Here is a 12348-nt window from a genome sequence, read left to right on the forward strand (position 1 = left end):
GGACATTTTGTAGTGTGAACATGGTCATACATTACAAACAGATAGGATATGTTTAAACAAATATATCAATATTACAAAGATCATAAGACATTTTAAGCAGTTTACGTATAATATATTAGAATTTTTATATAAACAGGACTACACATAGGACACATGGTCACACATTTAGGGGGAGAGTTATCAAAACCTGTGCAGAGGAAAAGTTGACCAGTTGCCCACAGCAGCCAATCAGATTGCTTCTTTCACTTTTCAGAGGCCTTTTTAAAAATGAAAGAAGCAAGCTGATTGGTTTCTATGGGCAACTCAGCAACTTTTCCTCTACACAGGTTTTGATAAATCTTCCCCTTAGACTGGAAGAAAGGAGATTTTGTCTAAGGCAAAGGAAAGAGTTTTTTACGCTAAGAACAATAAAGGATGTGGAATCCTTTGCCTGCAGATGTGGTTTTATGAGAGTCTGTACAGACGTTAACCCCTTAACGATGCAGGACGTAAATGTACGTCCTGGTGAGCTGGTACTTAACGCACCAGGACATACATTTACATCCTAAGCATAACCGCGAGCATCGAAGCGATGCCCGGATCATGCGCGGCAGGTCCCGGCTGCTCATCACAGCCAGGGACCCACCGGTAATGGCGGACATCCTAAAATGGATGATCGAATCGCCCAAAGCGCTGCCGTGGCGATCCGATCATCCAGCATGGCAAACAGAGGTCCTCTCACCTGCCTCCGCTGCTTTCGCGGCATCTTCTGCTCTGATCTGCCTTCCCGCAGACCAGAGCAGAAGATGACCGATAACACTGATCAGTGCTATGTCATATACATAACACTAAACAGTATTAGCAATCGAATGATTGCTATAAATAGTCCCCTATGGGTACTATTAAAGTGTAAAAATAAAAGAAGTAAAAAATAAAGTAAAAAAAATGTGAAAAACCCCCTCCCCCAATAAAAACGTAAAGTGTCCCATTTTCCCTATTTCACCCCCAAAAATTGTAAACATTTTTTCATATAGATATTTGGTATTGCCGCGTGTGTAAATATCTGATCTATTAAAATAAAATGTTAATGATACCGTACGGTGAACCAACGTAAATTAAAAAAAAAAATCCAAAATAGTCCAAAATAGTTTTTTTACAACATTTTATTCCCAAAAAAATTAATAAATGGATTAAAAGTTTTATATAGGCAAATATGGTATCAATAAAATGTACAGATCACGGCACAAAAAATGAGCCCTCATACTGCCACTTATACGGAAAAATGAAAAAGTTATAGGTCTTCAAAATAGGGGGATTTTAAACGTACTAATTTGGTTAAAAAGTTTGCGTTTTTTTTTTAAGCGCAACAGTAATAGAAAAGTATGTTATCATGGGTATCATTTTAATTGTATTGACTCAAAGAATAAAGAACACATGTCATTTTTACCGTAAATTGTACGGCGTGAAAACGAAACCTTCCAAAATTAGCAAAATTGTGGTTTTCTTTTTAATTTCCCCACACAAATAGTATTTTTTTGGTTGCGCCATACATTTTCTGGTAAAGTGAGTGATGGCATTACAACGGACAACTGGTCCGTTATATAAAAGAGTTATGATTTTTTGAAGGCGAGGAGGAAAAAACAAAAACGTAAAAATAAAATTGTCTGAGTCCTTAAGGCCCAAATGGGCCGAGTCCTTAAGGGGTTAGGGTATGTTCACACTGCGGAATTCCGCTAGTAAAAGTCCGCACAGTGAACATTACCCTCAGTGTGAATGGGTTTCCGCGAGACCCGTTCACACTGCGGAATTTCAGCGGAAGACAATTCCGCCGCTGAAATTGTTCCGCACAAAGAAAGAACATGTTCATTCTCTGCGCGGAAGTCCGCGAACACTGCATAGCTGTCAATGGTGACAGCGCAGTGTCACGCGGTTCTACCGCCGCCGCCGGCTGCCAGTCTGATCTCCGCTGGCTGAATTCAGCGAGCGGAGATTCCGTTAACACTCCGTAGTGTGAACATACCCTTAAACAGCAACTGAATGAATACTTGCAAAAACATAACATTACATAGCATTTTTTAATCAACTGGTGCCAGAAAGTTAAACAGATTTGTAAATTACTTCTATTAAAAAATATTTACCCTTCCAGTACTTTTTTAGCAGCTGTATGCTACAGAGGAAATTCTCATCTTTTTGAATTTCTTTTTTGTCTTGTTCACACCTCTGTCCGTGTCAGGAACTGTCCAGAGCAGCATAGGCTTGCAATGGGGATTTTCTCCTGCTCTGGACAGTTCCTGATACGGGCATCAGGTGTCAGCAGAGAGAACTGTGGACAAGACAAAAAAGAAATTCAAAAAGAAAAGAATTTCCTCTGTAGCATACAGCTGCTAAAAAGTATTAGAAGGGCGAAGATTTTCTTAATATAAATAATTTGCAAATCTGGGACCAGTTGATTTAAAAAAAAATGTTCTCCACCGGAGTGCCCCTTTAAGGGATATAGGCCCTGATTTTTTTTTAGCATGTTGTGATGCACGCAGTGTAGCATTTTGCAGAAAATTATTTCCAGTATAATAATATACCAATTGCCACAGAATGGGAAAGTGCTAAAGAAGTTTTTACCATTTAAAACTAAAGCTCCCAGTATATGGTAAGTTTATGCTGGGAGTTGTTGTTTCACCCATCATTACTGCAGAACTTACAAGTGACTACAGCTCTGATGGGACATAGTGAGGAGAATACACAATAATATCAGCATGTGACAACATGTGACGTCTTCTCTATAGTCTTTCCTTATCTAATTCAGATGGTACATACCGCCAGGACTTGTTTCAGCTAAATGTTGCCTCAGCAGAACTTGACGCCCAGATGGCTCCTCACTATGTCAGCGGATTCTGATCCTCTATATGAAAACAATAATTATTATAATACTGTCAAACACCGTATCCTTTGAATATAATACTGGCACACACCCTCTGAATATAATTCTGATACACTGTACCCTCTGAATATAATGCCGCCACACATCGTAACCTCTGAAAATAATACTACTACACACTGAACCCTCTGAATATATTACTACAACACACTGTACCCTCTGGATTTAATACTACCACATTCTGTGCTCTCTAAATATAACCTTGCCATGTACCCTCTGAGTACAATACCGTAATGTATTGTGGCCCATAAAAACTGTACTACCCCAAAAATTCCTTATAATTTACACTATGGCCGACCTGTATCATTGTCTTTAGACAATATTTTTTGGGTCTAAAAAAGGCGCAAAAAAGGCACAAGTAGGGTTTATTTGAACCTTTTTTGCGCTTGAGTTGTAATCCACTGATTTTGGCAATACACATGAAATGGAAGGGTTTTATGAACTGCACCTTTTTGTGAAAAGGTGCAAAAAAGGCGCAAAACCACAAAAACTACACCAGCCCCGACTTAGCTTAGCTTTTTGGTGTATGTGAAGAGAGAAATTTCTGAAAATGTGACCTGCACAAAATGTATCGAATGCTCTGTGACCATTTAATAAATGTGGTGCTCCTACACATTACCGGCACACAAAAAAAAAAAGGTGTAGAAAAATGCTTCACTTACACCTACAATGATAAATGCCGGCCTATACCTCTGAAATGCAAAATACTCTGTGCCCCTAAATATAGAAATAATGCCCCATCCTGTGCCCCTCACATATAATGCCTCCCTGACATGTGCCCCTGACTTTTAATGTCCCCGTTATGTGCCCCTCACTTATAATTTGCCCTTTTCTGTGCATGAACCCCCAAGTTTTAATAATTCCCCTGTACCATACCGCGCTCGAGCAGCTCTCTCCAGCTGTCTCCTTTCTCACACGCTGCTCCGTTCATGCAGTGTGAGAGCCACAGGGATGTGATCTCCGGGCGCCGGCGCGATAATGTAATGTCATCGCGCCGGCCTGCCGTGGATGGCGTCCCCGCGGCTCTCACACTGCAAGAATGGAGCAGCGTATGAGAAAGATGAGGGAGTGGTCGAGTGGGACAGCTGACAGCTCCCGCTCCACCATGTTATAGTACAGGAGGGGCAACAATCTCGGGGGGGGGGGGGGGGGGCAATTGCTCCGTTGCCCCCCACCCTGGATCCGCCACTGAAGATTCACTTGAATGGGATTCCTCTAACGTCCGTTATGACTCCCGTTATTCCGCCGGAAGATAGCGGGAGAAAAAGATGTCGCAATCACAAATTTTTCTCCCGCTATCTTCTAACGGCCATCACACTGATAGGCACAAACGTTAGTGTGAAAGGAGCCTTAGGGGGCAGCCATCTTGCCTGAGCTGTTTTTAACAGCATTTAGAGATATGCTTTACCACAAGCCACATGGCAACTGTAGACATGAGCAGTCCCATTGACATAAATAGGAAAGGTTTGTGGTCGGTGACCTTTGCAGAGGTCAATTGAAAGGGAGGGGGAGGCTGAGCTGTGTGCATACTCTATTGTCTTATACATCTACTAGTGTCAGCCTTCACAGCCTTCGTCACAGACAGGAGTTGTCTGTGACGATAAGGAGGGCACTAATGGAAATTGATCTGTACAGAACAGGAAGTATCAGCTGAGGCTCCTTTCACACTACCGTTTTCATCTGATAGGTGGGATCCTCTTTGCCCGTTATAACTCCTGTTATGCTCCGTTACAATAACGGAAATTAAAGGGGTATTCCAGGCCAAAACTTTTTTTTATATATCAACTGGCTACGGAAAGTTAAACAGATTTGTAAATTAATAGAAGAAAAAATGGTTTCCCCCACCTCAAGGCTCGTGTTTATATTATTACAAAGATAATGCAATAAGACTGTGCTTCAATTATTCTATTATTTTATTAAAATGTATCATATGAATTTAAATTCCACTCTCACAGGGCCCTTGTGGGAGAAGAAATATATTAACCCCTTAACGACGCAGGACGTATATTTACGTCCTGCGCCGGCTCCCGCGATATGAAGCGGGATCGCTAATCAACGGCCGGGACCCGCGGCTAATACCACACATTGCAGATCGCGGCGATGTGCGGTATTAACCCTTTAGAAGCGGCGGTCAAAGCTGACCGCCGCTTCTAAAGTGAAAGTGAAAGTGACCCGGCTGCTCAGTCGGGCTGTTCGGGACCGCCGCGGTGAAATCGCGGCGTCCTGAACAACTGATCGGACACCGGGAGGGCTCTTACCTGCCTCCCCGGTGTCCAATCGACGAATGACTGCTCCGTGCCTGAGATCCAGGCAGGAGCAGTCAAGCGCCGATAATGCTGATCACAGGCGTGTTAATGCACGCCAGTGATCAGCATAGGAGATCAGTGTGTGCAGTGTTATAGGTCCCTATGGGACCTATAACACTGCAAAAAAAATGTAAAAAAAAGTGTTAATAAAGGTCATTTAACCCCTTCCCTAATAAAAGTTTGAATCACCCCCCTTTTCCCATAAAAAAAATAAAAAAGTGTAAAAAAAATAAAAAATAAACATATGTGGTATCGCCGCGTGCGTAAATGTCCGAACTATAAAAATATATAATTAATTAAGCCATACGGTCAATGGCGTACGCGCAAAAAAATTCCAAAGTCCAAAAAAGCGTATTTTGGTCACTTTTTATACCATTAAAAAATGAATAAAAAGTGATCAAAAAGTCCGATCAAAACAAAAATCATACCGATAAAAACTTCAGATCACGGCGCAAAAAATGAGCCCTCATACCGCCCCATACACGGAAAAATAAAAAAGTTATAGGGGTCAGAAATGACAATTTTAAACGTATTAATTTTCCTGCATGAAGTTATGATTTTTTACAGAAGTACGACAAAATCAAACCTATATAAGTAGGGTATCATTTTAACCGTATGTACCTACAGAATAAATATAAGGTGTCATTTTTACCCAAAAATGTACTACGTAGAAACGGAAGCCCCCAAAAGTTACAAAACTGCGTTTTATTTTCAATTTTGTCTCACAATGATTTTTTTTTCCGTTTCACCGTAGATTTTTGGCCACAATGACTGACGTCATTACAAAGTAGAATTGGTGGCGCAAAAAAGAAAGCCATCATATGGATTTTTAGGTCTAAAATTGAAAGAGTTATGATTATGAGTCCTCATACCACCCCATACGTGGAAAAATAAAAAAGTTATAGGGGTCAGAAGATGACATTTTTAAACGTATAAATTTTCCTGCATGTAGTTATGATTTTTTCCAGAAGTGCGACAAAATCAAACCTATATAAGTAGGGTATCATTTTAACCGTATGGACCTACAGAATAATGATAAGGTGTAATTTTTACCGAAATATGCACTGCGTAGAAACGAAAGCCCCCAAAAGTTACAGAATGGTGTTTTTTTTTTTCGATTTTGTCGCACAATGATTTTTTTTTCCGTTTCGCCGTGCATTTTTGGGTAAAATGACTAATGTCACTGCAAAGTAGAATTGGTGACGCAAAAAATAAGCCATAATATGGATTTTTAGGTGGAAAATTGAAAGGGTTATAATTTTTAAAAGGTAAGGAGGAAAAAACGAAAGTGCAAAAACGGAAAAACCCTGAGTCCTTAAGGGGTTAAAATACAGATAAAAATACAGAACAGTTAAAACAATATGTCACTCAATTGCTATATTATTTGCAAAATTAAATTCATGGACACCAAAATATCTATTAGATGTAACTGTCCTTTAGATTGTAGCAATAATTGCTATAATGTTGTTATATTGTCTCTGGTCAGATTTTTCAATATAACTGTAAGCTATAACAAGTGATGCAATAAATGATGATCTATTACCAGTTCTTTGTGGTCGGCAATTGCTCGCTGAGCTGCAGATATACTTGCAGGAATATGTGCTGGCATGCACAGGTGGCGGCTGGTCCTGACAGCACAGGGCCCGGGTGATACCGCCCGATGAATCGAGGAGATGGATGCAGAGCCTCGTGGTGGCTGGTCCTGACGGCGCAGGACCCGGATTATGCCGCCCGATGGGATCGAGGAAGTGAATGCAGAGCCTCGTGTTTTCAGCGTCTGACGTCAGAGTTCATGCGGACCATGGGAGCTGAGGCTGGTTAGACCCAGACTTAGATGCAGGTAAGTCCTGGGGATGGATTGCTCATTCAGAGCTGTGGATATTATCCAGAGTATATCTGTCCAGAATCTTGACAGTAAAGTTCTTTAGGCAATGAGTGGCTTAAATAACATCAATAAAAAACTAGACGCTTTCAGGGTGCTTAGTAATCTCTGACATAGGCGTGCGCAGCCTATTGCATTAGGGTGTGCACCCTAAAGCACAAACTCACGCCGCGCGCGTGCATATATGTATATATACGCACACATACACACAGTTAGTATAGTTCCCCCACATTAGGTGCAGTATACGTCCCCCCACATAAGGTTGGCAGTACAGTTCCCCCACATTAGGTTGGCAGTACAGTTCCCCCACATTAGGTTGGCAGTACAGTTCCCCCACATTAGGTTGGCAGTACAGTTCCCCCACATTAGGTTGGCAGTACAGTTCCCCCACATTAGGTGCCACCTAATGTGGGGGAACTGTACTGCACCTAATGTGGGGGAACTGTACTGCACCTAATGTGGGGGAACTGTACTGCACCTAATGCGGGGGAACTGTACTGCACCTAATGCGGGGGAACTGTACTGCACCTAATGCGGGGGAACTGTACTGCACCTAATGCGGGGGAACTGTACTGCACCAGTACAGTTCCCCTACATTAAGTGCAGTACAGTTCCCCCACATTAGGTGCAGTACAGTTCCCCCACATTAGGTGCAGTACAGTTCCCCCACATTAGGTGCAGTACAGTTCCCCCACATTAGGTGCAGTATAGTTCCCCCACATTAGGTGCAGTATAGTTCCCCCACATTAGGTGCAGTATAGTTCCCCCACATTAGGTGCAGTATAGTTCCCCCACATTAGGTGCAGTATAGTTCCCCCACATTAGGTGCAGTATAGTTCCCCCACATTAAGTGCAGTATAGTTCCCCCACATTAAGTGCAGTATAGTTCCCCCACATTAAGTGCAGTATAGTTCCCCCACATTAAGTGCAGTATAGTTCCCCCACATTAGGTGCAGTATAGTTCCCCCACATTAGGTGCAGTATAGTTCCCCACATTAGGTGCAGTATAGCTCCCCACATTAGGTGCTGTACAGTTCCCCCACATTAGGTGCAGTATAGTTCCCCCACATTAGGTGCAGTATAGTTCCCCACATTAGGTGCAGTATATCTTTCCACATTAGGTGCAGTACAGTTTCCCCACATTAGGTGCAGTATAGTTCCCCCACATTAGGTGCAGTACAGTTCCCCCACATTAGGTGCAGTACAGTTCCCCTACATTAAGTGCAGTACAGTTCCCCCACATTAGGTGCAGTACAGTTCCCCCACATTAGGTGCAGTACAGTTCCCCCACATTAGGTGCAGTACAGTTCCCCCACATTAGGTGCAGTATAGTTCCCCCACATTAGGTGCAGTATAGTTCCCCCACATTAGGTGCAGTATAGTTCCCCCACATTAGGTGCAGTATAGTTCCCCCACATTAGGTGCAGTATAGTTCCCCCACATTAGGTGCAGTATAGTTCCCCCACATTAAGTGCAGTATAGTTCCCCCACATTAAGTGCAGTATAGTTCCCCCACATTAAGTGCAGTATAGTTCCCCCACATTAAGTGCAGTATAGTTCCCCCACATTAGGTGCAGTATAGTTCCCCCACATTAGGTGCAGTATAGTTCCCCACATTAGGTGCAGTATAGCTCCCCACATTAGGTGCTGTACAGTTCCCCCACATTAGGTGCAGTATAGTTCCCCCACATTAGGTGCAGTATAGTTCCCCACATTAGGTGCAGTATATCTTTCCACATTAGGTGCAGTACAGTTTCCCCACATTAGGTGCAGTATAGTTCCCCCACATTAGGTGCAGTATAGTTCCCCCACATTTGGTGCAGTATAGTTCCCCCACATTTGGTGCAGTATAGTTCCCCCACATTAGGTGCAGTATAGTTTCCCCCACATTAGGTGCAGTATAGTTTCCCCCACATTAGTTGCAGCATAGTTTCCCCCACATTAGTTGCAGCATAGTTTCCCCCACATTAGGTGCAGTATACTTTCCCCCACATTAGGTGCAGTATACTTTCCCCCACATTAGGTGCAGTATACTTTCCCCCACATTAGGTGCAGTATACTTTCCCCCACATTAGGTGCAGTATACTTTCCCCCACATTAGGTGCAGTATACTTTCCCCCACATTAGGTGCAGTATACTTTCCCCCACATTAGGTGCAGTATACTTTCCCCCACATTAGGTGCAGTATACTTTCCCCCACATTAGGTGCAGTATAGTTTTCCCCACATTAGGTGCAGTATAGTTTTCCCCACATTAGGTGCAGTATAGTTTCCCCCACATTAGGTGCAGTATAGTTTCCTCCACATAGTTTCCCCCACACCAGCTCGTGTTGGTCACTTACCATTCCGGCCGGCGCGCGCATCCTCTTCCTTCTCCGCTCCTCTGTTGCTATGGGCGCACGCACGGGACGTCAATGACGTCCCTGCGTGCGCTACTTCCCGGCGGCCCCTGTGTTTTGAAAGTTAACACGGGGGCCACTGTAGAAAGTTAACCGGGACATCCTTGTGTCCCGAAAAGATCTTTCGGGACACAGGGATGTCCCGAATGTGACGGGGGGGTCCTCTGCGGGCTGCTCATGGTGGCCTCGGATGCCTCCCTGGGCTTGATTAGGGTGTGCCTGGGCACACCCGGCACACCCCGTGCGCACGCCTATGATCTCTGACCCTTTCTTCAGTAGTCATCCTGACTACTGAAGAAAGGGTCAGAGATTGCTAAGCACCCTGAAACGCGTCTACGGGACGTGACATCATCATTGAGCAGTTAGACAGAAAACTTCAGAAGCTAATAACTATTGAAAGGATTAAGATTTTTTAATAGAAGTAATTTACAAATCTGTTTAACTTTCCGGAGCCAGTTGATATATATAAAAAAAAGGTTTTGTCTGGAATACCGCTTTAATGGCAGCCAAAGTAGAAAAAAAAGAGCCATTAACATCCGTTTGTAACGGAGCAACTTTACTAGTGTGAAAGAAGCCTTAGTTTTAAACCTAGTGGTGAAAACTTCAAGATTTTAGGATTTGTTTAAAATATACAATAAAGCTTTTCCAAAACACCATCTGTTTGAGAAGACCACCCTACTCATAGCAGATTTTGTGTGTCAGGTTTTCATTCCAGCAGACACTGGCATAGTGGCCATGTTCTTTAAGAATTTTGGGTGGCCTTCTTAAGAGGGTTTCACTGTAGATAGTAAAATGGAGAATTAAAAATAAAATCTTAAAAAATATGTTGAAAATTAACTTGGCATGTCACTCCTTTACACTGGTGGAAGTCTGGGTGCTGAGGCTACCGCAGATCATTAGAACCAGCGTAGAGAAGAGGTGGATTTATCTGGCTGTTGCACTCTCACTGAAGATGGACCTTACAGATTTTCCTTGAAGCCCCTCTCCATTGAGCGAGAGACAGCGGGGAGAGGCAAAGCTCAACTGGTAGCTTCTTCCAACTGGTTCTAGTGATCAGTGGGAGTCTTAGTACCCAGACACCCAATTTTCTGAAATAACCAGTACACTTGAACACTTCTCTCCCCCTGGCTGTCGGCGCCGCTGCCCCATTGCCTCCCCCTTCCCTGGATTTATAATTACCTGTTGCCGGGGTCGGGTCCGCGCTGCTTCTGGCTCCGGTGTCGCGTCTCCTGCGTCGTTGCTATGCACTGCGAGGCGCAGTGACGAGTGACGTCTTCAATGCGACGTCACTCGTCATTGCGCAGCTCAGCGCATAGCAACGACGCAGGAGACGTGACACCGGAGCCAGAAGCAGCACGGACCCCGGCAACAGGTAATTATAAAACCGGGGATGGGGGAGGCAATGGGGCAGCGGCGCCGATAGCCAGGGGGAGAGAAGCGGCGACAGCAGGGCTCTAGACCCCAGGAAAGGCAGGGGGAGAGAAGCGGGCAGCAACGGCCTCTCTCCCCCTGCCTTTCCTGGGGGCCTCTGCGGGATCAGAAAAACTGGGGATGGGGGAGGCAATGGGGCAGCGGCGCCGGCAGTCTCTGGACCCCAGGATAGGCAGGGGCAGAGAATCGGGCAGCGACGGCAGGTCTCTGGACCTGCAAAAGCCGCTGCAGTTCATTGATTTAAAGGGCCAGCATTGAACTGCAGCGGCTTATCGGCGTATAACACGGAGATAGACTTTAGGCTAAAAATTTTAGCCTAAAAAATGCATGTTATACGCCGATAAATACGGTATATGAAAATTGTATAAAAAATTGTATACCTCCTTACACAGGGCCCTTGTGGGGAGGCAAATAGCTGTTTAGGAGTCCCTAGGAGGGCCCAAAAAATGTGTAAAAATATATATAAACCCCCTCCCCCCAAATAAAAATATATATATTTTTAATAAAACCCTTAAAAAAATACTGTATATGTTATCGCCACGTGTGTAATTGTCCGAACAATTAAAGGGTTACCCCAGCGCTTAGACATCTTATCCCCTATCCAAAGGATAGGGGATAAGATGCCTGATCGCGGGGGTCCCGCCGCTGGGGACCCCCGTGATCTTGCACATCGCACCCCATTTAAAATCAGTCCCCGGAGCGTGTTCGCTCCAGGTCAGTTTACTGTCAATCCTATGGGAGGGGGTGTGACAGCTGCAAGGCCGGGCGGACCCCCGCGATCAGGCATCTTATCCCCTGTCCAAAGGATAGGGGATAAGATGTCTAAGCACCGGAGTACCCCTTTAAATTATCCCATTCCTGATCATGCACAGTGAATGGCGTAAACGCAAAAAAAATTCCAAATGCCAAAATTGCTGATTTTTGGTCACATCACATCCCAGAAAAATGAAACAAAAAGTGATCAAAAAGCCAGAACTACACAAATATGCTACCTTTAAAAACTACAGCTTATGGCACAAAAAATAAACCCTGATACGGCTACATAGGTGAAAAAAGTCATTTATTTTAAATTTCTTTTTTTTACTCAAATTTACTTAAAATGTTGGTGCATGCTATAAGCCGATAAATACGGCATTTTTTTAATAATAAATATAGGTGATAGAGGCATAAAAATCAGATGTACAAAATTTATTATTTTTTTCTTTTGTGAGATCTGACAGGAATGCTTTAAGGAGGCCACTACATTTTAAAAATCTGATGGTCAAATGCCCTTTTGACTGACATCTAATCCATCCTGTACACATGCACACTTTTGCAGCAACTTACCTGCCCTGAGAACAAAATGATCAGATCCTTGGCCCGTTTGGATTTCTTTTGGGCTTTTGCAGGATCGGTAGATAAAAATTGCCATTTATGGGAG

At 43.6% G+C, this 12348-nt stretch overlaps 1 long non-coding RNA gene across 1 annotated transcript in view; it reads right to left on the minus strand.

Annotated features, from left to right (window-relative positions):
- LOC130290291 (uncharacterized) overlaps positions 1–12348 on the minus strand; it is a 61557-nt gene that overhangs the window by 43241 nt on the left and 5968 nt on the right. Inside the window, exon 2 of the long non-coding RNA XR_008847556.1 lies at positions 2791–2875. This is a non-coding gene — a long non-coding RNA (uncharacterized LOC130290291). The remainder of the gene's footprint in view (positions 1–2790; positions 2876–12348) is intronic.

This window comes from Hyla sarda, chromosome 1 (assembly GCF_029499605.1).
Source record: "Hyla sarda isolate aHylSar1 chromosome 1, aHylSar1.hap1, whole genome shotgun sequence".
Lineage (NCBI taxonomy): Eukaryota > Metazoa > Chordata > Amphibia > Anura > Hylidae > Hyla > Hyla sarda.